This window comes from Pleurodeles waltl, chromosome 5 (genome assembly GCF_031143425.1).
Source record: "Pleurodeles waltl isolate 20211129_DDA chromosome 5, aPleWal1.hap1.20221129, whole genome shotgun sequence".
In the NCBI taxonomy this organism is placed as follows: Eukaryota; Metazoa; Chordata; class Amphibia; order Caudata; family Salamandridae; genus Pleurodeles; species Pleurodeles waltl.
In genome coordinates, this window is record NC_090444.1 from 1834697882 (window position 1) to 1834722685 (window position 24804).

The 24804-nt window shown below is 48.7% G+C and overlaps 1 protein-coding gene across 1 annotated transcript in view; it reads left to right on the top strand.

Annotated features, from left to right (window-relative positions):
* Positions 1-24804, top strand: part of DNAH8 (dynein axonemal heavy chain 8) — a 9979189-nt gene that overhangs the window by 2806532 nt on the left and 7147853 nt on the right. The gene's annotated exons all lie outside the window — the stretch shown is intronic.

Below are 24804 nucleotides of genomic sequence, written 5' to 3' on the forward strand. Positions count from 1 at the left end.
CACCATTTCTGTCCACCAGCCGGGCACCATATTTATGGAATGGTGCAAGCCGGTGCAAAGTGTAGGCTAGTGTAAAATTTTTTTATGTTAGCCGGGTGGGGCTGGCGGTATGGAAGAAGGGGATTTTGCACCAAAAAATGAAGTTAGGCAGGTTAGAGTAAAAAAAAAACGAGCATTGGCAAAGCCAATAGGTCTCGGCAAACAGAGCTATAGGTGTTGGCAATGTAAATGTATGTGTGTACGGCTCTGGGGCTGTTCTGATTGATATACAAAAATGCATTAAACACTGCCAATGCCTATAGCCCTTAGATTGCAGAGACCTACTGGTTTTGCCAATGCTTGTTTAGAATATTGTGGATGCAATGTTTGCTTCGTGGTGAGGCTGCTGTGGAATAACTATTGTATCTTGTTCTCTTTAACAGTCGTGGGCTTTGCCGTTTGACCTCTGTTTTTCTCCAGCACCCTTTCCCTTGGTATACAGATGTACAACAGAAAGCGCATGCGGTGACATACCGTGCAAAATCATAAGTTAAAGTACAATGCATAATGTACACTGCGGTGTACATTAGAAAAAGCATACACCGCTGTGCAGTTAAAAAGTGCTCAGTGTCAAGAGTGTACATTTAAATCCTTACTCCTAGCACATTGATGAGCAATGGAAAAGAGATGGGATGATTTGCAGTGAAAAAAAAACATATGATAATGTATAGTGCATGGTGTACACTGTGGTGTACAATTGAAAAATCACACATTGACATGCAGTAGGAATGCACTCCATGTCAGGAGTGCATACTGCAATGTACATTAGAAAAAATGTAAAGCGCTATGAATGTAGTAAAAATGTGCACATGTACGCTAAATTACAGCGAGAGAAACTGAAAGCCGCACAAGTCATAGTATCCGCACTCAGATTTCAACAGGGCAGGAGACGGATAGCCCAGACTCCAGGCCATGCTCTGCTGCACACATGAAGGTGCCCTAACATAGCGCTGCTACCCCTAGTTCCTTAGTGGATGTGCAATTGGCGTTTATCACAATATCATGCATGCAACATAATAACTGCTAGGACAACATTTGTGGGTATAATATGTTGCAAGTTTATTATTTACACAGGTTGGGTTAGCTTACGGGCAATCCCGGTGTCGGAGATGAGTTTCTTAAACATTGGCCGACACCCATCCTGAGAAAGCTAGAGCTGTGCCGTCTGGTGTTCTCTGCACCAACACGCTTAGCATCTTACAGCTTGTTCCTTTATTGTGGTTTACCACTTTATCACTTTGTCATGCTCCTGACAAGTCAGAGCGAGACCCCGGGCAGTCTCCACAGTTGCTCAGGATTACAACTGTCCCTTGCGGGATTAAGGAGCACAGTCACGTCATCCCAGGCCCGCCGTAAAGGCTCCAAGTAGCCTGAGGAATAGCTTTTGGCTCCAGGAATCACCATCTGGAGGCCTTTTAATCATTTATAAAGCTTTAGGATCGCCCTGTAACTCCGCTTTGCGACGCTTCTTGAGGTTCCTGTAGAGAAATTCATGTTGTAAACACCTCTTTCACATATGTGACCATCTCTTCATCTATGAATGCATGAGCTTCTTGTTTGCCATGTCATAGGGGTGGGTGGGAGGTTGCTCGCCTTACGCCAAAAGAGGCCCAGTCCTGCGAGGTCACCCCTTAAAAGGACCTCCTGGCCTCACTCCTCACACCTTTAGGGGCCATAAACAAGGGGTGGACCACCCTCCCTAAGTACGGAGGCCCCTCCTAGCCATTTGTCCCTCTAACAGGGGAGCGACGCTAGGAAGCTGTCCCCCTTATTGTCACCCTACGTACGACATGACCAGCCACATAGTGCTGCTACCCCTAGTCCCTTAGTGGGTGTGCAATTGGCGTTTATCACAATATCATGCATGCGACATAATAAATGCTAGGACAACATTTGTAGGTATAATATGTCGCAAGTTTATTATTTACACAGGTTGGGTTAGCTTACGGGCGATCCCGGTGTCGGAGATGAGTATCTTAAACATTGGCCGACACCCATCCTGAGAAAGCTAGAGCTGTTCCGTCTGGTGTTCTCTGCACCAACACGCTTAGCATCTTACAGCTCGTTCCATTATTGTGGTTTACCACTTTATCACTTTGTCATGCTCCTGACAAGTCAGAGCGAGACCCTGGCCAGTCTCCACAGTTGCTCAGGATTCCAACTGTCCCTTGCGGGATTAAGGAGCGCTGTCACGTCATCCCAGGCCCCGCCGTAAAGGCTCCAAGTAGCCTGAGAAATAGCTTTTGGCTCCAGGAATCACCATCTGGAGGCCTTTTAATCATTTATAAAGCTTTAGGATTGCCCTGTAACTCCGCCAAGCCTCGGGGATGGCATCTCGCGATAACCGAGGCCCCCCCACCTGTGCTCCTCCCTTACTTATTAATTTTCAGGCTGTTATCTCGAGAGGGTCTCCACTCTTGTTAGGAAGTATCTGTGCCCGCCTCAGACCGGTGTACCCATCTACTGAATACAATCCTGGACATTCCACTTGTGGCCGGAGACCCGGCTCCCTGAATCACCTCCCCTGGGATCATCATAGCCCAATTATTTCACCAGTCTTCCCTCAGGGCGACAGTTCTGGCCAGACCCTGTGTTAAGGCCTGCCACCGTGGACCTCTCCCACCAGTTGTTTAGCTCGTTTCCCCCCAGGTGGATTACCGAAAAGCCTCGCTTAACCCTCTCTTGGGCCACTAGTTGGCCAACTCTAGCTCACACATGGCACATCACGTTCCAGGGGTTCCCATCCAGGCGAGTTTGCTGTCGCTGAAACCGGGGTTCCAGCCACCCACTCTGGCCCGGTGTTCTGCTCTGGCCACCAAGGAGTGGGCCCATCATCATACTGTTGCAGTCCCTAGATGGACGAGAAGGAAAGCATTACCTCACAATTTCTTGACATCTGTTACAGCACATGTTATGGCTTGACAATGCTACAATATATTCACGCATTTTTAGCACCTTAGCCAGGCCCTTAACTTCTGATGTGTCTGCCATACCGCAGTCAGTACCCTGCTTTTGCTATTGCCCACCACAAGCCCCCCCTGTAATGGGCCTGCTTTAAGGTTGGCCGTCTAGGTGAAGCAGAGGTCTCCTGGTTGTGAGGGGGCATGGGTGTCCCTCCCGAGTAGATCTATCGGGGGACATTAAAGGGGAGGGGGTGGGGGGGCCTATGTACCTTAGTTCCGCCATGTCCCATCCCATGTTGAGCTCACCCCCATCTTTGGGCCCTAACTGAAGTGCCTCTCCTCGCCTGTGCCACAACTCTAAGGCATTGTACGCTCCCTGGAAAGCTATGGAAATTGTGCCCCACCAACCGCTCCTCCTACTGTGTGTTACAGCTGGCCGGTAGCGCCCCCCCAGCCAACACCCTGCGCATGTCTGGATCGATGGGAGCCCTTGGTCAGGTGTCTTTCCTTCCTGTCCAGCCCATCCTTAGTGCTGCCCTCCAAGGAAAGACCGCCGTCTGCTCCCACTCTTCTTTCATAATTTGAGACACCGGCGCCTACCGTCGAGTACCTAGCGACCCGCCCGTGTGATTCCCCCTTATCTTTTTCACCCGCATTAATCGATCCACCCCTTTGGCTGTTTGATGTGTTCAAACTTTAACTGTTTTGGAAATTGCTGCCACTGATGGCTCTCCACATAGCAAGCACCCTGCCGAATGGTATGTGCACTAGAACTGATTCCCGTGATTTTTTTAAATATTTTTTTTAACGCGCTGAGCAGCAGCCGGGCTGCAGTTCGGCCTGGCTGAAAATCATTTAAAATTCCTAAACCTATGGCACTACTTTCATTTATCTGTTTATTCATTATTATTATTATTATTGTTTTTTTATTTTATTTTTAAAACCACTTACGTGCATGCATCCAAGCCCCCGGCGTTGCTGCCCACAGATTGGTCACAACCCTTCTCTTCGAGGCAGCTGGGGCCCAGTTTTATTACCTACATAAACTCTTGCCACAAGGCCCTGCCTCATCAGATTGATAACAACACGTCTCATCGCGGTAGCTGGGCCGCTGTTTCCTTACCTGCATAGACTCCTGCGACAGGCCTTTGCTTCATAACTCACTTTGTCCCCTCATAAATCAAATGACAAGTCCATAAATTATCACAACGTCATAATAAGTTTGAGTGCCCCGCATTGCTCTCTTTATGACTGTAAGACAGAATTTGGAGACAGGTTATAAATCACAGTTGGTAGGTCCCACATTGCTAGTTCCATCCTGTTAAATTTCACTGGCGTCCTGCTATTTGCGGCTAAGCTTCTGCTTCGCATCTTTAATGATATAATTACTTATATATGTTCATTTCATATTATTATTATTGTATATATACATATATTGCTCTTTTTTTTTTTATACTTTCCATCTACTGTTCCCGATACGTCGCCCAGAAATGCACCTGCGCCTGGAATCGTTCGCCTGACTCAACCCTCCAACAAGTCCCTATCTTATGTATGCTGCCAACAACGTTCTTGCATGTTCGATCTGGTGGTGCTGTCCTACTCTCCACCACTGCCCACCTACGCTAGGTCCTGTGATGCCGCAGTGAGCCTTGTGTGGTGGGGGCAGCCGGGTTACCATTGTTACAAATAACATACTGTCGATAATGGGGCAGCCGTGTTACCCATGTTGCCAACAACATAATGTTGATAATGGTACCCTAGGGTAAACGTGTCCTTCGAGAAGGATCCGAACCCGAGACCTAAGGATCCCTGACTTTGCATTACAGTCCTCCGCTCTGCCAACTGAGCTATCGACGGGGCCGTTAACCTACTGCCCCTCAAGTTTCCACTGGCCTTCTTGAATTGACCTTGTACCAGGACCCATTGGTTTGGCCGTCTTGAGGAACGAGGGGCTGAAGCCTAGCCCCGAACCTGGTTCCCCCGCTCAAGGTTGCCGCTACCGTTGTGTTGTTGACTTATTAATGCAAACTCGACACAAGGGTATTAGAGCGTTGTTAGTTTACTTTATTCGCGCACACTCGACCCGCTGGCAAAGTGACGCCGTGGTAACAATAAAACAGCTAAAACCCCAATTATTTCACCTGGGGCAAAGTCAGCCTTAATCGTAAATGCCTCCATCAAATGGAGAATGTATCCACTTAACTGTGCACACTCGCACTTGGTTAGCGCGCCCGACGCCGCAGGAGGTGAATGATACCAAACTGCCAAGTGGGTGAGAAATATCTCAAGGGTTCTATAAATCAGAAACAGGCCATCTATGCAGGAGGTGCTACATAGCTGTATGCTGAAATCCCGACTCGCAGGACTAACCTGGAGGTCATTATGTCGAGTCGACAGAAATTTGCGCTTGATTAGCGTGCCCAATGCCGTTCATGTACCTTGCCGGACATAGAGCCGTTGGGGGGGGGGGGTGGGCGCGCAGCACACCTGACCTCGCGCGCCCCATGGCCCTACCAGCGATGGGCGCACAGTTTGTAGCTTGTGAGTAACGTTTTTCCGTAGGTCCAAAAACTGAAGTGCTGCCGAGGCTTCATTCACGCCCAACACTGCAGAGGCTTCATGCGCGCCCCGAGACCCAGGGGCATCCGCACTTGGCCGAGACACATTTGGCTCGATACCAACCCGTTTGGTGCCGGCCGGTGAGGGCGCGCTGCTCCCTTCCTCATGCGCGCACTCGGAGGCCCTCCCTCCTAGGTACCGGTGCGGCAAGGCCTCGCCCTGCGGTTGGCGAGGGCGCGCAGGTCGCCACTTGTTACCGGGTTCTTCAGTAGCCCCGGCGCCCTAAGAAAACCAGTGACTATGCCGGCGCCGCCATCACGTGACGAGAGGGGCTTTGCTTCGGCGCCCGAACCGAAGTCTGCGAGAAAGAGTGCTGGTACGATGGAAGGAGGGAGGGAGGGGGGAGGGTTTGCGGGTGGCAGTGGCTCAAGGGAGCGGGTGGCTTCGGATTTGTGAACTCGCATCTTCCCCGCTTTCTCTGACCCATATCCCCTTCCCAAACGCAGGGATTCACCACTGCCTCCACCCCTGCCTCCCCCTCCTCTGACTCACCTCAGACTTGCCCTGCCAGATGTCCGTATCCAGACTCGGCCTCTCTCTCATCCTGCTCGTTGCTCGCCTTACGCCAAAAGAGGCCCAGCCCTGTGAGGTCACCCCTTAAATGGACCTCCTGGCCTCACTCCTCACACCTTTAGGGGCCATAAACAAGGGGAGGACCACTCTCCCTAAGTATGGAGGCCCCTCCTGGCCATTTGTCCCTCTAACAGGGGAGCGACGCTAAGAAGCTGTCCCCCTTATTGTCGCCCTACGTGTGATGTGGCCAGCCACAAAAAAATATTTGGAAGCAGATGCGATCTGTTGTCCAAACAAGCATCTATTTCAAAGGAAACAACTAATGATACACGGAGGGGGCAAGCAGAGATGAGGGAGGGGTGGGGGACTGGTCCATACAAATTTACTCACCATATGACCACCCATTTTAGCCATTAAGAGGCGTAGTGCGCCTGCAGAAGTCTAGTGCTATGAAAAATAATTTGGGTGCAGATCAATAACCGCAGCATAAATTCCCGGCAGCACAAGCAATCTTGAAACAAAACACTGCAGTTTGCATCAAAAAATACATTCACTAAAATAACTGCCATGCATCACAAACATGTAGTGTCCATGAAAGCTTTCTAACCCTCTTTTTCTTTGTGCGCACTCTACCAAACTCCCATTGAATAAATAAATAATAAGCATCGTCTTGCATTTGTCACCGATTGAAAAAAGACAGCGGGGGTCAGCTTGTTTCTCGTTCTGGGTCATAAATCATACATTGTGGCCTGGGTTCTTAAACAAACAGCCTGCCTCACCCCAATCCTCTAGCAGAGATAGCGTAGCAGCAACATCTCAAACACAGCTGCCCTCGCTCTGCTTTGTACATCCTGTTAAAAATAACAAGTCTTTCGAAGGAGGAGGCGGAAAAGCCATGGTCTTTGGGTCACAGAGCGAGCAGAATAAACAAGAATCATGAGAGGCTCACATGCAGGGTTGCACAGCACTCAGTCCTGCTGCTCCCGAGGCTGAGCTGAGCTACAAAAGAAGACAAGCATTTGAACTAGTTCACTGGAGTTAGAGCTATTAGCGTTTTCTTGGCACACAAACTGAAAATAACAAGCATTTACAATGCAACGGGTCTCGCATTTGCTCATGTTAGAGCTGATCGCGTTGTAAACTCCTAACCCGACTTTTCACCTATCGGGCAAAAGTGCATTTGTGTACACAACCCGAAAAAGTGAAATTAACTATGTAAAGCGCTCGACTTCTGGCAAGCGAGATCGCGCTCGTAAATTAGAGAAAAAGAAGTCCACGAGCCCGATGGAAAACAGCGAGCCTCGCATGTTTTCTGTACTTGGTCGCTGCGCTCGAGGAGGGCTAGCCACCGGAAAAGGCATGACGTATGCTTGCCTTCTACTAATGAAAGCAAGCAGATTTTATTAGGCAAGCCCACGAACCAATAAAAAACACTGACGTGAAGTTGACAGGGCTCCGAGCCCTTTTCTAAATACAAAAGCGTCTCGCTGCGATACACATGCGCGAGCGCATGCAACGCAGGCTCGACCCTAAAAAGTAAAACATTTGACATAAGCAGATGGTTCAAAGCGCCGCGTGAGCTCGCAGAGACAGACAAAAGGAACAAGCATTTGCAATAACAGAAAATGCGTGAGGGAGAGTAAGGAACTGAACAAAACAAAGTCACACATGACAGCAAATGAAAATAAGTAATAGACTAGAGCCCTGTTAACAGAAACAGACTGGACCCACTGAAACATCCAGCGCTCTGTTCAAATGCTATTAGCCTTTGAAAAAAGTAATCCCTAAGCACATGCTACATAGGCACAGGTGGAAGGGTACCAGTACTAGGGCCATGCTCCAGGGGAGTCTACAACTGTGGAAAAGGTGGGGCAAAGAGCAAGGATTGACCACTAGCAAGCAAGGATTTTTTAAGGACACTGAAACAAACCAGTGAAAAAGCAGAGACCCCACAAAGAAGTATAGAAGTATATTCTAAAGTATATACAAGAGGTCTTGAATGCTCAATCTAATGACTCTAACCTGCCTAGAGTCATTTTCTGACGCAAAACCATCCATACCACATGACTCGTGTCTTAGAAAAGACAGGAGTCATGCCCACCACCCCAATTGCCAGCACAGAGGACCAGGGTACCCTGGGCATGGCCATTGCAGCCTGTTCCATGTATTGTTTTGACCCCTCCCGTGCACCATTTTTGCACAGGAGTATAAATATGGTGTTAAGGCCAAAGAGTCATTTTTTGCACGGGAACACCTATCTTGCATCTCATTAAGGCTTTAACTCCATAAATTTGGCGCTAAATCGGTCTAGCCCCAAAGTATAAATATGGAGTTAGTTTTGCAGCGAATTAGAGTAAAAAAGCTAATTATGCTAATTCGGTGCAAACAGAGTATAAATATGCCCCTATATTTTAGATGGATAGCTAAGTGACCAATGAGCTGTCTTTAAACAGCTGCATGCCAAACTGCATGTTATAGGTTAGATGTTATGGGCCAGATTTATCAATCTTTGACACAATGCAGCAAGGCAACTTGCTCTGCAGGAAAGGGCAGAAATATGCCATATTTACCAATATAAGGCACATTCCTGCTTTTGCCTGTGCTGGTGCACAGTCTGCTGCCTACCACCATTGCAGGCACCCTTGTGCCATGGTGCAAGGGTGCCTGTCTTTCAGGCAGGATTGTTTTTGTGCAGGAAGGGACTCCTTCCTGAACAAAAACAATCCTCTGAGGCTTTTTCCTCTTTCTATGTGCACTGAGAATGCAGCACACGCAGAAAGAGGAAACAACAAGGAGAAATAAAGATATTGCTCCTAGTTGTGCCGTGCCTGGCAATTTGACATATTGCTAGATTTACCAGTCTTTGTAAATCTAGGAATGCACCAAAATACATGGGTGGATGCATGGAAACACCCATGCTCAACCCATGGAATGCCCCCTAAGAGCAGACTTGTGCTGCTTTTTGCTACTCCAGATTTGCCAAGCAACGCAGGGCCAGACAAGGTGGCCTTATGCTGCTTGGTAAATCAGACTTCAGCATTGCGTTGTCATTAGAGCACCATTTGTGACTCAAGGGCAACACCGTACTTTGATAAATGTGGCCCTAAGTTTTTTCCCCAGTCTTACATTATTCTAATGTTGCCAAAATGGAATTATTTGTGTAGAAATACATTCTAAAATACTAAAGCCAGCCCGACTACTTTGGTATGATTGAAATATGTTGTGCTTTTCCAGACCAAACACTCTTAAAGTATACTGCCTACTAGTATGGATGAAACGTGAGTCCCACATTTTGTAATTCTCATTGCCGTATGTAACATTTCCTATAGACTGATTTACACGCATAAGGGACTATTTATGTAGTTGCCTTCCCCTTGCGCCACACAACGGACTGCAAGAGCGATGCAACTCTTAAGTTAGATTTATCAAGTCATGCAAGCCTTGCCTAGCTTGATAAATCTAGAGGAACACAATACAGTGCAAATCGCTGCTTTGTATTACTGTGCCCTGGGAATGCATTTTATGGGTGGAGTGTGGGTGTTCCCAAGCATCTACCCATGTATTTAGGCACATTCCCAGAGTTACCATTACAGGTAAACCTGGGAATGCATTTAAATGCTATGCCTGCACAGGTGAAGCGTAGCAGAAATATATTTATTTCTTCTTGTTACTTCGTTTTTAGAAAGAGGAATATGCCCCTGGGGAGTGTTGTTTTGCAGGAAGGTGTCCCTTCTTGCACAAAAACAATCCTGTTTACAATGCAGGCCCTCTTGCACCATGGCGCTAGGCAGCACATTGTGCACCAGTGATGGGAAATGGCAGGAATGTGCCATACTTGTTAAGTATGACACATGCTTGCCCTTTCCCTATCATGCAGCACAGCAAGGTGCTGGGCTGCATGCTTGTTTGATAATTATGCATTATAGGATTCATTGTTTCTGTATAATGTGTGTGTGATATAAAGTGCTCTAACACCCTACACCTGCATGAGTAACGCTCTTGAAATGCATGTGAGAGAGGGGCAATGGAGAGATGAGGGGCACTGTGAAGGGTGCTAAGAGGGACTCTGTGGAGAAAGATGTCATGGGGGTATCAAAAAAGATTGTTGCACTGTGCGCCACAATCTCTAAAGCAGGCCCTGCATCTGCTAATCCTTCATAAATTGAAGAATTTGAGCCAACCGTGTTGAACCTTTCCAAGGCTGCCGCTCCTCCCTCTGGGCGCAATTTGGCTGCCAAGCTGGACTGCACCGTTCAAGACTGGCATTTCTGGTAGCGCTGGCCCGACATTGCTTTTGCAGAAGTTGCTTCAATCCAAGATGCTGACTCAGTTGACTTTGACACTGCTTCTGACTATGCCCCTGGTGCTGGTCTTGAAGCTCCTTTCTGTACAATCTGAGCCTTCACAGTCAGATACAATTCTTTGGGTAACTAGCGTGAAAGATTCCTTTGAGAACCCACATCTGCTGCAATTGGCACAGCCCTAGCACCCAGATAAGTCCCTTGTAAATGGTACCCCTGGTACCAAGGGCCCTCATGCCAGGGAAGGTCTCTAAGGGCCGCAGCATGTCTTATGTCACCCTGGGGACCCCTCACTCAGCACATGCACACTGCATCACAGCTTGTGTGTGCTGGTGGGGACAAAATGACTAAGTCGACATGGCACTCCCCTCAGAGTGCCATGCCCAACTCACACTGCCTGTGGCATAGGTCAGTCACCCGTCTAGCCACTATACCACAGGTGAGGGCACATGTGCATGAGCACTATGCCCCTACAATGTCTAAGCAAAACCTTAGACATTGTAAGTGTGGGGTAGCCATAAGGAGTAAGTGGTCTGGTAGTTTGTCAAACACAAACTCCACAGTTCCATAAGGGCTACACTGAAATCTAGGAAGTTTAGTATCAAACTTCTCAGCTCAATGAATGCACACTGATGACAGTGTTGAATTTATTGTAAAATGCACCCAGAGGGCATCTTAGAGATACCCCCTCAATACCAGTCCGACTCCTAGTGCTAGGCTGACCAGTTTCTGCCAGCCTACCACAACCAGACAAGTTTCTGTCCACATGCGATGAGTGCCTTTGTCACTCTGTGGCCAGGAACAAAGCCTGTTCTGGGTGGAGGTGTTTGTCACCTCCCCCTGCAGGAACTGTAACACCTGGCGGTGAGCCTCATAGGCTCATGCCTTCTGTTACAGCACCCCAGGGCATCCCAGCTAGTGGAGATGCCCGCCCCTCCGGCCACTGCTCTCACTTTTGGCGGCAAGGCTGGAGGAGATAGTGAGAAAAACAAGGAGGAGTCACCCACCAGTCAGGACAGCCCCTAAGGTGTCCTGAGCTGAGGTGACCCCTGCCTTGAGAAATCCTCCATCTTGAGATTGGAGGATTCCCCCAATAGGATTAGGGATGTGCCCCCCTCCCCTCAGGGAGGAGGCACAAAGCGGGTGTAGCCACCCTCTAGGACAGTAGCCATTGGCTACTGCCCTCCTGACCTAAACACACCCCTAAATTTAGTATTTAGGGGCGACCCAGAGCCCATGAAATCAGATTCCTGCAACCTACACAAAGAAGAAGGACTACTGACCTGAAAGCTCTGCAGAGACAACAGACACAACAACTGACTTGGCCCCAGCTCTACCAGCCTGTCTACAGACTCAAATAACCTGCACAGCGGCGCATCTGACAGTGACCAGCAACCTCTTAAGCCTCAGAGGACTGCCCTGAACCCGAAGGACCAAGAAACACCCGAGAACAGCGGCACTGTTTACCAACAGCAACATTTTTGCAACTTTGGAGCAACTTTTAAAGAACTCACTCTTCCCGCCAGAAGTGTGAGACTTCACACTCTGCACCCGACACCCCCGGCTTGAGCTCCAGGGAACCAACACTGCAGAGAGGACTCCCAGGCGACTGCGACCTCGTGAGTAACCTGAGACAACCCCCCTGTCCCCCCACAGCGACGCCTGCAGAGAGGATCCAGAAGCTCCCCCTGACTGCAACTTCCTGGAACAAAGAACCCGACGCCTGGACCAAGCACTGCACCCGCAGCCCCCAGGCCCCAAAGGAACCAACCTTCAGTGCAGGAGTGACTCTCAGGTGGCCCTCTGCCTATCCCAGTCGGTGGCTGGCACGAGAAGCCCCCTGTGCCCTGCCTGCATCGCTAGAGTGACCCCCGGGTCCCTCGATTGATTTCTACAGAAAACCTGATGCCTGCTAAGCACACTGCACCCGGACGCCCCTGTGCCGCTGAGGGTGTTTTGTGTGCCTGTTTTTGTACCCCCCAGTGCTCCACAAAACCCATCTAGTCTGCCCTCCGAAGACGCAGGTACTTACCTGTTGGCAGACTGGAACCGGAGCACCCCTGTTCTCCATAGGCACCTGTGTGTTTTGGGCCCTCCTTTGACCTCTGCACCTGACCGGCCCTGTGTTGCTGGTGCAGTGACTTTGGGGTTGCCTTGAACCCCCAACGGTGGGCTGCCTATGCCCAGGAAACTGAACTTGTAAGTGCTTTACTTACCCCAGAAACGTAACCTTTCTTACCTCCCCCAGGAACTGTTGATTTTTGCACTGTGTCCACTTTTAAAATAGCTTATTGCCATTTTAACCTATACTGTGTGTACCACTGCTTTAATTCAAAGTTCCTTACTTACCTGTGTGGAGTACCTTGCATTTTATGTATTTACTTCAAATCTTGGATCTTGTGGATCTAAAATACATTAAGAAAATATATTTTTCTATATAAAAACTATTAGCCTGGAGTTAAGTCTTTGAGTGTGTCTTCCTCATGTATTGCCTGTGTTTGTACAACAAATGCTTAACACTACCCTCTGATAAACCTACCGCTCGACCACACTACCACAAAATAGAGCAGTAGTATTATCTCATTTTGCCACTATCAACCTCTAAGGGGAACCCTTGGACTCTGTGCACACTATCTCTCACTTTGAGATACTATATACAGAGCCAACTTCCTACATTGGTGGATCAGCGGTGGGGTCTAAGACTTTGCATTTGCTGGACTACTCAGCCAATACCAGATCACACAACTAAAATTCCCAAAATTGCCATTAGAAACTTTTTTGGGGGGAATTTGAACTATTTTTCTAAATTTGTAAAAGTCCTGCTAGGGCCTTGTGTAAGTCCCTGTTAACATTTCTTTTAGAGTTTAAACGTTTGTAAAAGTTTGTATTTAAGTTTTAGAAGTAGTTTTTAGATTCTTAAAAAGCTATCCCAACTTTCAGAGTGATAATGTCTAGCACAGATGAGATGGTGGTGGAACTCAACCTCACCCCATACCTACATCTAGGGATGTCAGAGTTAAGGACTCTCTGTAAGCTAAAAAGATAAAGACTGGGTCCAACCCTACCAAAGTAAAGCTCCAGTAGCTTTTGGCAGCGTTTGCAAGGGACCACCCCTCTGAGGATAATCCTACAGATGAGGAAGTTAGTGAACAGGAGGATGATTCCCCCCCTCCTGCCTAACCAGGGAGAACAGGGTATCTCAAACCCTGACTCCACAAATCATAGTCAGAGAGACTGGTTCTTCCACAGGGGAGACAAATAACTCTAGAAGCATTGAGGGCAGCCTCAATGAAGATGACCTCCTGTTAGCCAGGATGGCCAAAAGATTGGCGTTGGAGAGCCAGCTCCTAGCCATAGAAAGGGAAAGACATGAGATGGATTTAGCTCCCATCAATGGTGGCAGCAAATAAATAGGGTCAGAGAGAATACTGACATCCTAAAAATCCCCAAAGGGATTGTAACAAAATATGAAGATGGTGATGCTGTCACCAAATGGTTCACAGCTTTTAAGAGGGCTTGTGCAACCAGTAAAGTAAACACATCTCACTGGGGTGCTCTCCTTTGGCAAATGTTCACTGGAAAGAGTAGAGATAGATTCCTCACACTCTCTGGTAAAGATGCAGAATCCTATGACCTCATGAAGGCTACCCTGGTTGAGGGCTTTGGATTCTCAACTGAGGAGTACAGGATTAGGTTCAGGGGGGGCTCAGAAATCCTCGAGCCAGACCTGGGTTGATTTTGTTGACTTCTCAATCAAAACACTAGATGGTTGGATAACTGGCAGTGGTGTAAATGATTATGATGGGTTGTATAACTTGTTTATGAAAGAACATCTGTTAAGTAATTGTTTCAATGACAAACTACATCAACATCTGGTAGACCTAGGTCCATTTTCTCGCCAAGAATTGGGAAAGAAGGCAGACCATTCGGTCAAGACTAGGGTGACCAAGACTTCCACAGGGGTGACCAAAAGAAAGGGGTCACAAAGCCTCCCCAGGGGAAGAGTGTTGAGACATCCAAGGGAAAAAGTAAAGAGTCTTCTACAGGGCCCAAAAAACCTGCTCAGGAGGGTGGGCCTGAGTCTCTTCACAATCCTCAAAAGGGTATAAGGGTAAAAACTTTGATCCCAAGAAGGCCAGGTGTCGCATCTATGCTCAGCATGGACACCAAACTGGAGACAAGGCCTGTCCCAAGAAAAGTCCCGCAACAAGTACTACTCCAGTTAGCACTGGAATAGCCGGTCTACAGGTTGGATCAACAGTGTGCCCAGAGCAAATCAGAGTTCACACTGAAGCTATATTAGTCTCTGAGGGTGGGGTGGACCTAGCCACACTTGCTGCCTGGCCACCTAACATGCAAAAATACCGGCAGAAGCTCTTACTGAATGGGACTAGAGTAGAAGCCCTGAGGGATACAGGTGCCGGTGTCACAATGGTGACAAACAAACTGGTTTCCCCAGGACAGTACCTGGCTGGACAGACATATCTGGTCACCGATGCTGACAATTAGACTAAAGTCCATCCCATGGCAATGGTAACTTTAGAATGGGGAGGGTCACTGGCCTGAAACAGGTGGTAGTCTCCTCTGCAATTCCAGTAGAATGTCTGCTAGGGAATGATCTGGAGTCCTCAGCATGGGCTGAGGTAGAGCTTAAGACCCATGCAGCCATGCTGGGTATCCCCTAACTGGTGTGTGTCAAGACAAGGACACAGTGGAGGGCTCAAGGTGAAAAAAAAGTGTGGAAGTCTAGAATAATGGCCCAACCTTCCAAGAGAAAAGGAAAGAAGACTGGGGAACACAGCACAAGAAACAGAACCTCTCTTCCCAGGAAGATGTTCTATCCCCTGAGGGAACTGAGTGCATGGAGCTGAAGCCTTACCAGGTTGAGCTCTTGGGCACAGGGGGGCCCTCGAGGGAACAGCTATGTAAGGGGCAAGAAACTTGTCCCTCTCTTGAAGGCCTAAGACAGCAAGCAGCTGAGCAAGAAAAAGGAAATGTCAGAGGAACCCACAGGGTCTATTGGGAAGATGGACTCCTTTATACCGAGGCAAGAGATCCCAAACCTGGTGCCACTAGGAGAGTGGTAGTGCCTCATGAGTTTGGGGAGTTCATTCTCACCTTAGCCCATGACATTCCCCTTAGTGGGCATTTGGGACAAACCAAGACATGGGAGAGATGAGTCCACCATTTCTACTGGCCTAATATGTCCCAGAAGATAAAGGAGTTTTGCACCTCCTGTGTCACCTGTCAAGCCAGTGGCAAGACAGATGGCCATCCAAAGGCCTCCCTCATTCCACTTCCAGTGGTTGGGGTCCCCTTTGAAAGAGTGGGAGTGGACATAGTGGGTCCACTTGAACCTCCCACAGCATCAGGGAACCAGTATATCCTAGTAGTAGTGGATCATGCTACTAGGTACCCTGAAGCAATTCCCCTTAGGTCCACTACTGCCCCTGCAGTAGCCAAATCACTCATTGGTATTTTTACCTCAGTGGGATTTCCTAAGGAGGTGGTTTCTGACAGAGGTACCAACTTCATGTCAGCTTACCTAAAACACATGTGGAATGATTGTGGGGTGACTTAAAAATTCACCACACCATACCATACACAAACCAGTGGTCTTGTTGAGAGATTTAACAAGACATTGAAGGGCATGATCATGGGGCTCCCTGAAAAACTCAAAATGAGATGGGATGTTCTCTTGCCATGCCTGTTTTTCGCCTACAGAGAGGTGCCACAGAAGGGAGTAGGGTTTTCCCCCTTTGAGCTTATGTTTGGCCATCCAGTTAGGGGACTACTGTCACTTGTAAAAGAAGGCTGGGAGAGACCTCTCCATGAGCCCAAACAAGATGTGGTGGACTATGTACTATGCCTACGTTCAAGGATGGCAGAGTACATGGAAAAGGCAAGCAAAAACCTTGAGGCCAGCCAACAACTCAAGAAGACGTGGTATGACCAAAAGGCTGCTGTGGTTGAGTTTCAGCCAGGGCTGAAAGTCTGGGTTCTGGAGCCTGTGGCTTCCAGGGCACTTCAGGATAGATGGAGTGGCACTTACCCAGTACTTGAGAAAAAGAGTCAGGTCACCTATCTTGTGGACCTAGGCACTAACAGGACCCCCAAGAGGGTGATCTATGTGAACAGCCTCAAACTCTTTCATGATAGGGCAGATGTAAACATGTTAATGGTTACAGATGAGGACTAGGAAGCTGAGAGTGAACCTCTACCTGATCTCCTCTCCACTGACCCTAAAGATGGCTCAGTAGATGGAGTGGTCTATTCAGACACCCTCTCTGACCAACAGCAGGCTGACTGCAGGCAAGACCTCCGGATGTTTGCTGAGCTCTTTTCTTTGACCCCTAGTCAGACACACCTGTGTACCCATGATGTGGACACAGGAGACAGTATGCCTGTCAAGAATAAAATATTCAGACAGTCTGACCTAGTTAAGGAAAGCATCAATGTGGAAGTCCACAAGATGCTGGAGTTGGGAGTGATTGAGCACTCTGACAGTCCCTGGCCTAACCCAGTGGTCTTGGTCCCCAAACCTCACACAAAAGATGGCAAGAGAGAGATGAGGTTTTGTGTAGACTACAGAGGGCTCAACTCTGTCACCAAGACAGATGCTCACTTCATCCCAAGGGCAGATGAGCTCATAGATAAATTATTACTGCCAAATACTTAAGTACCTTTGACTTAACAGCAGGATACTGGCAAATAAAAATGGCACCTGGAGCAAGAGAGAAAACAGCATTCTCTACACCTGATGGGCACTGTAGGAGGCTGGACTGGCTTGTAGTGAGTACCAAGGGGTACTTACACCTTGCACCAGGCCCAGGTATCCCTTATAAGTGTATAGGGTGTCTAGCAGCTTAGGCTGATAGATAATGGTAGCTTAGCAGAGCAGCTTAGGCTGAACTAGGAGACGAGTGAAGCTCCTACAGTACCACTAGTGTCATATGCACAATATCATAAGAAAACACAATACACAGATATACTAAAAATAAAGGTACTTTATTTTTATGGCAATATGCCAAAGTATCTCAGTGAGTACCCTCAGTATGAGGATAGCAAATATACACAAGATATATGTACACAATACCAAAAATATGCAGTATAGTATTAGAAAACAGTGCAAACAATGTATAGTTACAATAGGATGCAATGGGGACACATAGGGATAGGGGCAACACAAACCATATACTCCAAAAGTGGAATGCGAACCACGAATGGACCCCAAACCTATGTGGCCTTGTAGAGGGTCGCTGGGACTGTAAGAAAACAGTGAGGGTTAGAAAAATAGCCCACCCCAAGACCCTGAAAAGTGAGTGCAAAGTGCACTAAAGTTCCCCAAAGAGCACAGAAGTCGTGATAGGGGAATTCTGCAGGAAAGACACAAACCAGCAATGCAACAACAATGGATTTCCAGACGAGAGTACCTGTGGAACAAGGGGACCAAGTCCAAAAGTCACGATCAAATCGAGAGTGGGCAGATGCCCAGGAAATGCCAGCTGTGAGTGCAAAGAAGTTGCTACTAGGCAGTAGAAGCTGAGGATTCTGCAGGAACGACATGGGCTAGAAACTTCCCCTTTGGAGGATGGATGTCCCACGTCGTGAAGAGTCGTACAGAAGTGTTTTCCCACTGAAAGATCACCAACAAGCCTTGCTAGCTGCAAATCGTGCGGTTAGGGTTTTTGGATGCTGCTGTGGCCCAGGAGGGACCAGGACGTCGCCAATTGCGTCAGGGGACAGAGGGTGAACCCAGCAAGACAAGGAGCCCTCTCAGAAGCAGGCAGCACCCGCAGAAGTGCCGGAACAGGCACTACAAAGAGGAGTGAAACGGTGCTCATCCGAAGTTGCACAAAGGAGTCCCACGCCGCCGGAGGACAACTCAGGAGGTCGTGCAATGCAGGTTAGAGTGCTGTGGACCCAGGCTTGGCTGTGCACAAAGGATTTCCACCGGAAGTGCACAGAGGCCGGAGTAGCTGCAAAAGACGCAGTTCCCAGCAATGCAGTTTGGCGTGGGGAGGCAAGGACTTACCTCCACCAAACTTGGACTGAAGGGTCACTGGACTGTGGGAGTCACTTGCAAAGAGTTGCTGGATTCAAGGGACCTCGCTCGTCGTGCTGAGAGGAGACCCAGGGGACCGGGAATGCAGTTCTTTGGTGCCTGCGGTTGCAGGGGGACGATTCCGTCGGCCCACGGGGGATTTCTTTGGAGCTTCTAGTGCAGAGAGGTGGCAGACTACCCGTACAGCATGCACCACCAGAAAAACAGTCGAGAAGGCGGCAGGATCAGCGTTACAAAGTTGCAGTAGTCGTCTTCGCTACTTTGTTGCAGTTTTGCAGGCTTCCAGCACGGTCAGCAGTCGATTCCTTGGCAGAAGGTGAAGAGAGAGATGCAGAGGAACTCTGATGAGCTCTTGCATTCGTTATCTAAGGAATTCCCCAAAGCAGAGACCCTAAATAGCCAGAAAAGAGGGTTTGGCTACTTAGGAGAGAGGATAGGCTAGCAACACCTGAAGGAGCCTATCAGGAGGAGTCTCTGACGTCACCTGATGGCCCTGGCCACTCAGAGCAGTCCAGTGTGCCAGCAGCACCTCTGTTTCCAAGATGGCAGAGGTCTGGAGCACACTGGAGGAGCTCTGGGCACCTCCCAGGGGAGGTGCAGGTCAGGGGAATGGTCACTCCCCTTTCCTTTGTCCAGTTTCGCGCCAGAGCAGGGCTGAGGGGTCCCTGAACCGGTGTAGACTGGCATATGCAGAAATGGGCACCATCTGTGCCCATGAAAGCATTTCCAGAGGCTGGGGGAGGCTACTCCTCCCCTGCCTTAACAACTTTTTCCAAAGGGAGAGGGTGTAACACCCTCTCTCTGAGGAAGTCCTTTGTTCTGCCTTCCTGGGCCAAGCCTGGCTGGACCCCAGGAGGGCAGAAACCTGTCTGAGGGGTTGGCAGCAGCAGCAGCTGCAGTGAAACCCCTGAAAAGGCAGTTTGGCAGTACCCGGGTCTGTGCTAGAGACCCGTGGGATCATGGGATTGTGCCAACAATGCCAGGATGGGATAGACGGGGCAATTCCATGATCTTAGACATGTTACATGGCCATATTCGCAGTTACCATTGTGAAGCTACACATAGGTAGTGACCTATGTGTAGTGCACGCGTGCAATGGTGTCCCCGCACTCACAAAGTCCGGGGAATTTGCCCTGAACTATGTGGGAGCACCTTGGCTAGTGCCAGGGTGCCCACACACTAAGTAACTTAGCACCTAACCTTTACCAGGTAAAGGTTAGACATATAGGTGACTTATAAGTTACTTAAGTGCAGTGGTAAATGGCTGTGAAATAACGTGGACGTTATTTCACTCAGGCTGCAGTGGCAGGCCTGTGTAAGAATTGTCAGAGCTCCCTATGGGTGGCAAAAGAAATGCTGCAGCCCATAGGGATCTCCTGGAACCCCAATACCGTGGGTACCTTAGTACCATATACTAGGGAATTATAAGGGTGTTCCAGTATGCCAATGTGAATTGGTGAAATTGGTCACTAGCCTGTTAGTGACAATTTGGAAAGAAATGAGAGAGCATAACCACTGAGGTTGTGGATAGCACAGCCTCAGTGAGACAGTTAGTCATAACACAGGTAACACATACAGGGCACACTTATGAGCACTGGGACCCTGGCTGGCAGGGTCCCAGTGACACATACAACTAAAGCAACATATATACAGTGAAAAATGGGGGTAACATGCCAGGCAAGATGGTACTTTCCTACACAGCCCCCCCCCCCCAAACGAAGGACAATAAGACTAGTCATTACCTGATGGGTCTTCATTGTCTAAGTGGAAATATCTGGAGAGTCCATCTGCATTGGAGTGGGTACTCCCAGGTCTATGTTCCACTGTATAGTCCATTCCCTGTAGGGATATGGACCACCTCAATAGTTTAGGATTTTCACCTTTCATTTGTTTTAGCCAAAGTAGAGGTTTGTGGTCTGTCTGAACAATGAAGTGAGTGCCAAACAGGTATGGCCTCAACTTCTTCAGTTCCCAGACCACAGCAAAGGCCTCCCTCTCTATGGCAGACCAACGCTTTTCTCTAGGGGTCAACCTCCTGCTGATAAAAGCAACAGGTTGATCCTGGCCCTCAGAATTAAGTTGTGATAAGACTGCCCCTACCCCTAAATTAGATGCATCAGTTTGGACAATTAATTTCTTGGAGTAACAAGGGCTTTTCAGGACAGGTGCAGAGCACATGGCCTGCTTCAGCTCCTCAAAAGCTTTCTGACAGGTTGCTGTCCATAATACCTTCTTAGGCATTTTCTTGGATGTGAGGTCATTAAGAGGGGCTGCAATGGAGTCATAGTTCTTTATGAACCTCCTATAGTACCCAGTGAGGCCTAATAAGGCTCTCACCTGAGTCTGAGTAGTAGGGGGAACCCAATCTATAATAGTTTGGATTTTCCCCTGAAGTGGTGCAATCTGTTCTCCACCTACCAGGTGTCACAGATAAACCACCCTCCCCTGCCCTATCTGGCACTTTGAAGCCTTGATAGTGAGGCCTGCCTTTTGCAGGGCCTCTAAAACTTTCCATAGGTGGACCATGTGATCATCCCAGCTGGAGCTAAAGACAGCTATATCATCTAGATATCCTGCTCTAAAAGCTTCCAGCCCTTGCAGGACTGTGTTCACCAACCTCTGAAAAGTGGCAGGTGCATTTTTCAATCCAAAAGGCATTACTGTGAATTGGTAATGGCCTCTGTAGGAGGCTGGACTGGCTTGTAGTGAGTACCAAGGGGTACTTGCACCTTGCACCAGGCCCAGTTATCCCTTATTAGTGTATAGGGTGTCTAGCAGCTTAGGCTGATAGATAATGGTAGCTTAGCAGAGCAGCTCAGGCTGAACTAGGAGACGTGTGAAGCTACTACAGTACCACTTAGTGTCATATGCACAATATCATAAGAAAACACAATACACAGTTATACTAAAAATAAAGGTACTTTATTTTTATGACAATATGCCAAAGTATCTTAGAGTGTACCCTCAGTGAGAGGATAGGAAATATACACAAGATATATATACACAATAGCAAAAATATGCAGTATAGTCTTAGAAAACAGTGCAAACAATGTATAGTTACAATAGGATGCAATGGGGAAACATAGGGATAGGGGCAACACAAACCATATACTCCAAAAGTGGAATGCGAACCACGAATGGACCCCAAACCTATGTGACCTTGTAGAGGGTCGCTGGGACTATTAGAAAATAGTGAGAGTTAGAAAAATAACCCTCCCCAAGACCCTGAAAAGTGAGTGCAAAGTGCACTAAAGTTCCCCTAAGGACAAAGAAGTCGTGTTAGAGGGATAATGCAGGAAAGACACAAACCAGCAATGCAACAACTGTGGATTTCCAATCTAGGGTACCTGTGGAACAAGGGGACCAAGTCCAAAAGTCACAAGCAAGTCGGAGATGGGCAGATGCCCAGGAAATGCCAGCTGCGGGTGCAAAGAAGCTTCGACTGGACAGAAGAAGCTGAGGTTTCTGCAGGAACGAAAAGGGCTAGAGACTTCCCCTTTGGTGGACGGATCCCTCTCGCCTTGGAGAGTCGTGCAGAAGTATTTTCCCGCCGGAAGGACGCCAACAAGCCTTGCTACACGCAAATCGTGCGTTTGGCGTTTTTGGACGCTGCTGGGGCCCAGGAGGGACCAGGAGGTCGCAAATTGGACCTGCAGAGAGAAGGGACGTCGAACAAGACAAAGAGCCCTCACTGAAGCAGGTAGCACCCGGAGAAGTGCCAGAAACAGCCACTACGAGGATGCGTGAAACGGTGCTCGCCGAAGTTGCACAAAGGAGTCCCACGTCGCCGGAGACCAACTTAGAAAGTCGTGCAATGCAGGTTAGAGTGCCGTGGACCCAGGCTTGGCTGTGCACAAAGGATTTCCGCCGGAAGTGCACAGGGGCCGGAGTAGCTGCAAAGTCGCGGTTCCCAGCAATGCAGCCCAGCGAGGTGAGGCAAGGACTTACCTCCACCAAACTTGGGCTGAAGAGTCACTGGACTGTGGGGGTCACTTGGACAGTGTCGCTGGATTCGAGGGACCTCGCTCGTCGTGCTGAGAGGAGACCCAAGGCACCGATAATGCAGCTTTTTGGTGCCTGTGGTTGCAGGGGGAAGATTCCGTCGACCCACGGGAGATTTCTTCGGAGCTTCTGGTGCAGAGAGGAGGCAGGCTACCCCCACAGCATGCACAAGCAGGAAAACAGTCGAGAAGGCGGCAGGATCAGCGTTACAGAGTTGCAGTAGTCGTCTTTGCTACTATGTTGCAGGTTTGCAGGCTTCCAGCGCGGTCAGCGGTCGTTTCCTTATCAGAAGGTGAAGAGAGAGATGCAGAGGAACTCGGCTGAGCTCATGCATTCGTTATCTAAAGTTTCCCCAGAGACAGAGACCCTAAATAGCCAGAAAAGAGGGTTTGGCTACTTAGGAGAGAGGATAGGCTACTAACACCTGAAGGAGCCTATCAGCAGGAGTCTCTGACGTCACCTGGTGGCACTGGCCACTCAGAGCAGTCCAGTGTGCCAGCAGCACCTCTGTTTCCAAGATGGCAGAGGTCTGGAGCACACTGGAGGAGCTCTGGACACCTCCCAGGGGAGGTGCAGGTCAGGGGAGTGGTCACTCCCCTTTCCTTTGTCCAGTTTCACGCCAGAGCAGGGGCTAAGGGGTCCCTGAACCGGTGTAGACTGGCTTATGCAGAATTGGGCACATCTGTGCCCAACAAAGCATTTCCAGAGGCTGGGGGAGGCTACTCCTCCCCTGCCTTCACACCATTTTCCAAAGGGAGAGGGTGTCACACCCTCTCTCAGAGGAAGTTCTTTGTTCTGCCCTCCTGGGCCAGGCCTGGCTGGACCCCAGGAGGGCAGCTGCCTGTCTGAGGGGTTGGCAGCAGCAGCAGCTGCAGTGAAACCCCAGGAAGGGCAGTTTGGCAGTACCAGGGTCTGTGCTGCAGACCACTGGGATCATGGGATTGTGCCAACTATGCCAGGATGGTATAGAGGGGGCAATTCCATGATCATAGACATGTTACATGGCCATATTCGGAGTTACCATGGTGAAGCTACATATAGGTAGTGACCTATATGTAGTGCACGCGTGTAATGGTGTCCCCGCACTCACAAAGTTCAGGGAATTGGCTCTGAACAATGTGGGGGCACCTTGGCTAGTGCCAGGGTGCCCTCACACTAAGTAACTTTGCACCTAACCTTTACCAGGTAAAGGTTAGACATATAGGTGACTTATAAGTTACTTAAGTGCAGTGTAAAATGGCTGTGAAATAACGTGGACGTTATTTCACTCAGGCTGCAGTGGCAGGCCTGTGTAAGAATTGTCAGAGCTCCCTATGGGTGGTAAAAGAAATGCTGCAGCCCATAGGGATCTCCTGGAACCCCAATACCCTGGGTACCACAGTACCATATACTAGGGAATTATAAGGGTGTTCCAGTAAGCCAATGTAAATTGGTAAAATTGGTCACTAGCCTGTTAGTGACAATTTGAAAGTAATGAGAGAGCATAACCACTGAGGTTCTGGTTAGCAGAGCCTCAGTGAGACAGTTAGGCACCACACAGGGAACACATACATGCACACCTATGAGCACTGGGGTCCTGTGTGACAGGGTCCCAGTGACACATACATATAGGCCACAACCTTATGAGCACTGGGGTCCTGACTAGCAGGATCCCAGTGACACATAACAAACATACTGAAAACATAGTGTTTTCACTATGAGCACTGAGGCCTGGCTATCAGGATCCCAGTGAGACAGTGAAAACAGTGACAAACACCCTGACATACACTCACAAACAGGCCAAAAGAGGGGGTAACAAGGCTAGAAAGAGGCTACCTTCTCACACAACCCCCCCCCAAACGAAGGACAATAAGGCTAACCTTGGCCAGTTGAGACTTTATTGTCTAAGTGGTGATAAGTAGAGAGTAGCTCTGCAATAGACTGGTTACTCCCTTTATCATCCACTATATGGTTACTTCCCTGTGGGGATGTAAACCACCCTGTTTGAAGTTTTTTAGCTAAGCAACAATGTGAAGATGTATTTTCAGAGTTTCTATCAGTAAGTTTTAGTTTATAGCTGGGCAAAAACTTTGTCCATCTGGCTGGAAGTGAGAACAGGGATGCTGTTTCTCTTGAGTTGGAGCAGGGCAAGGATGCTGTCCTATGAGCTCCACACTAGGGCAGGGATGCTGTCCTAAGTGTTGTGAGGTAGTGCAGGGTTTCTGCACTAAAGTTTCTCTGGGAGGGTTGGAGGGATGCTCCATGTTAACTAAAATGGTGCTGTTTTTCTCACCAATGTTAATTATCCCACAGAGAGGTACTTCCACCTCAGGGAGTCCAGCTTTGCCAGCTGATGATTCCCTTGGAACAGGTGCCACCCCAG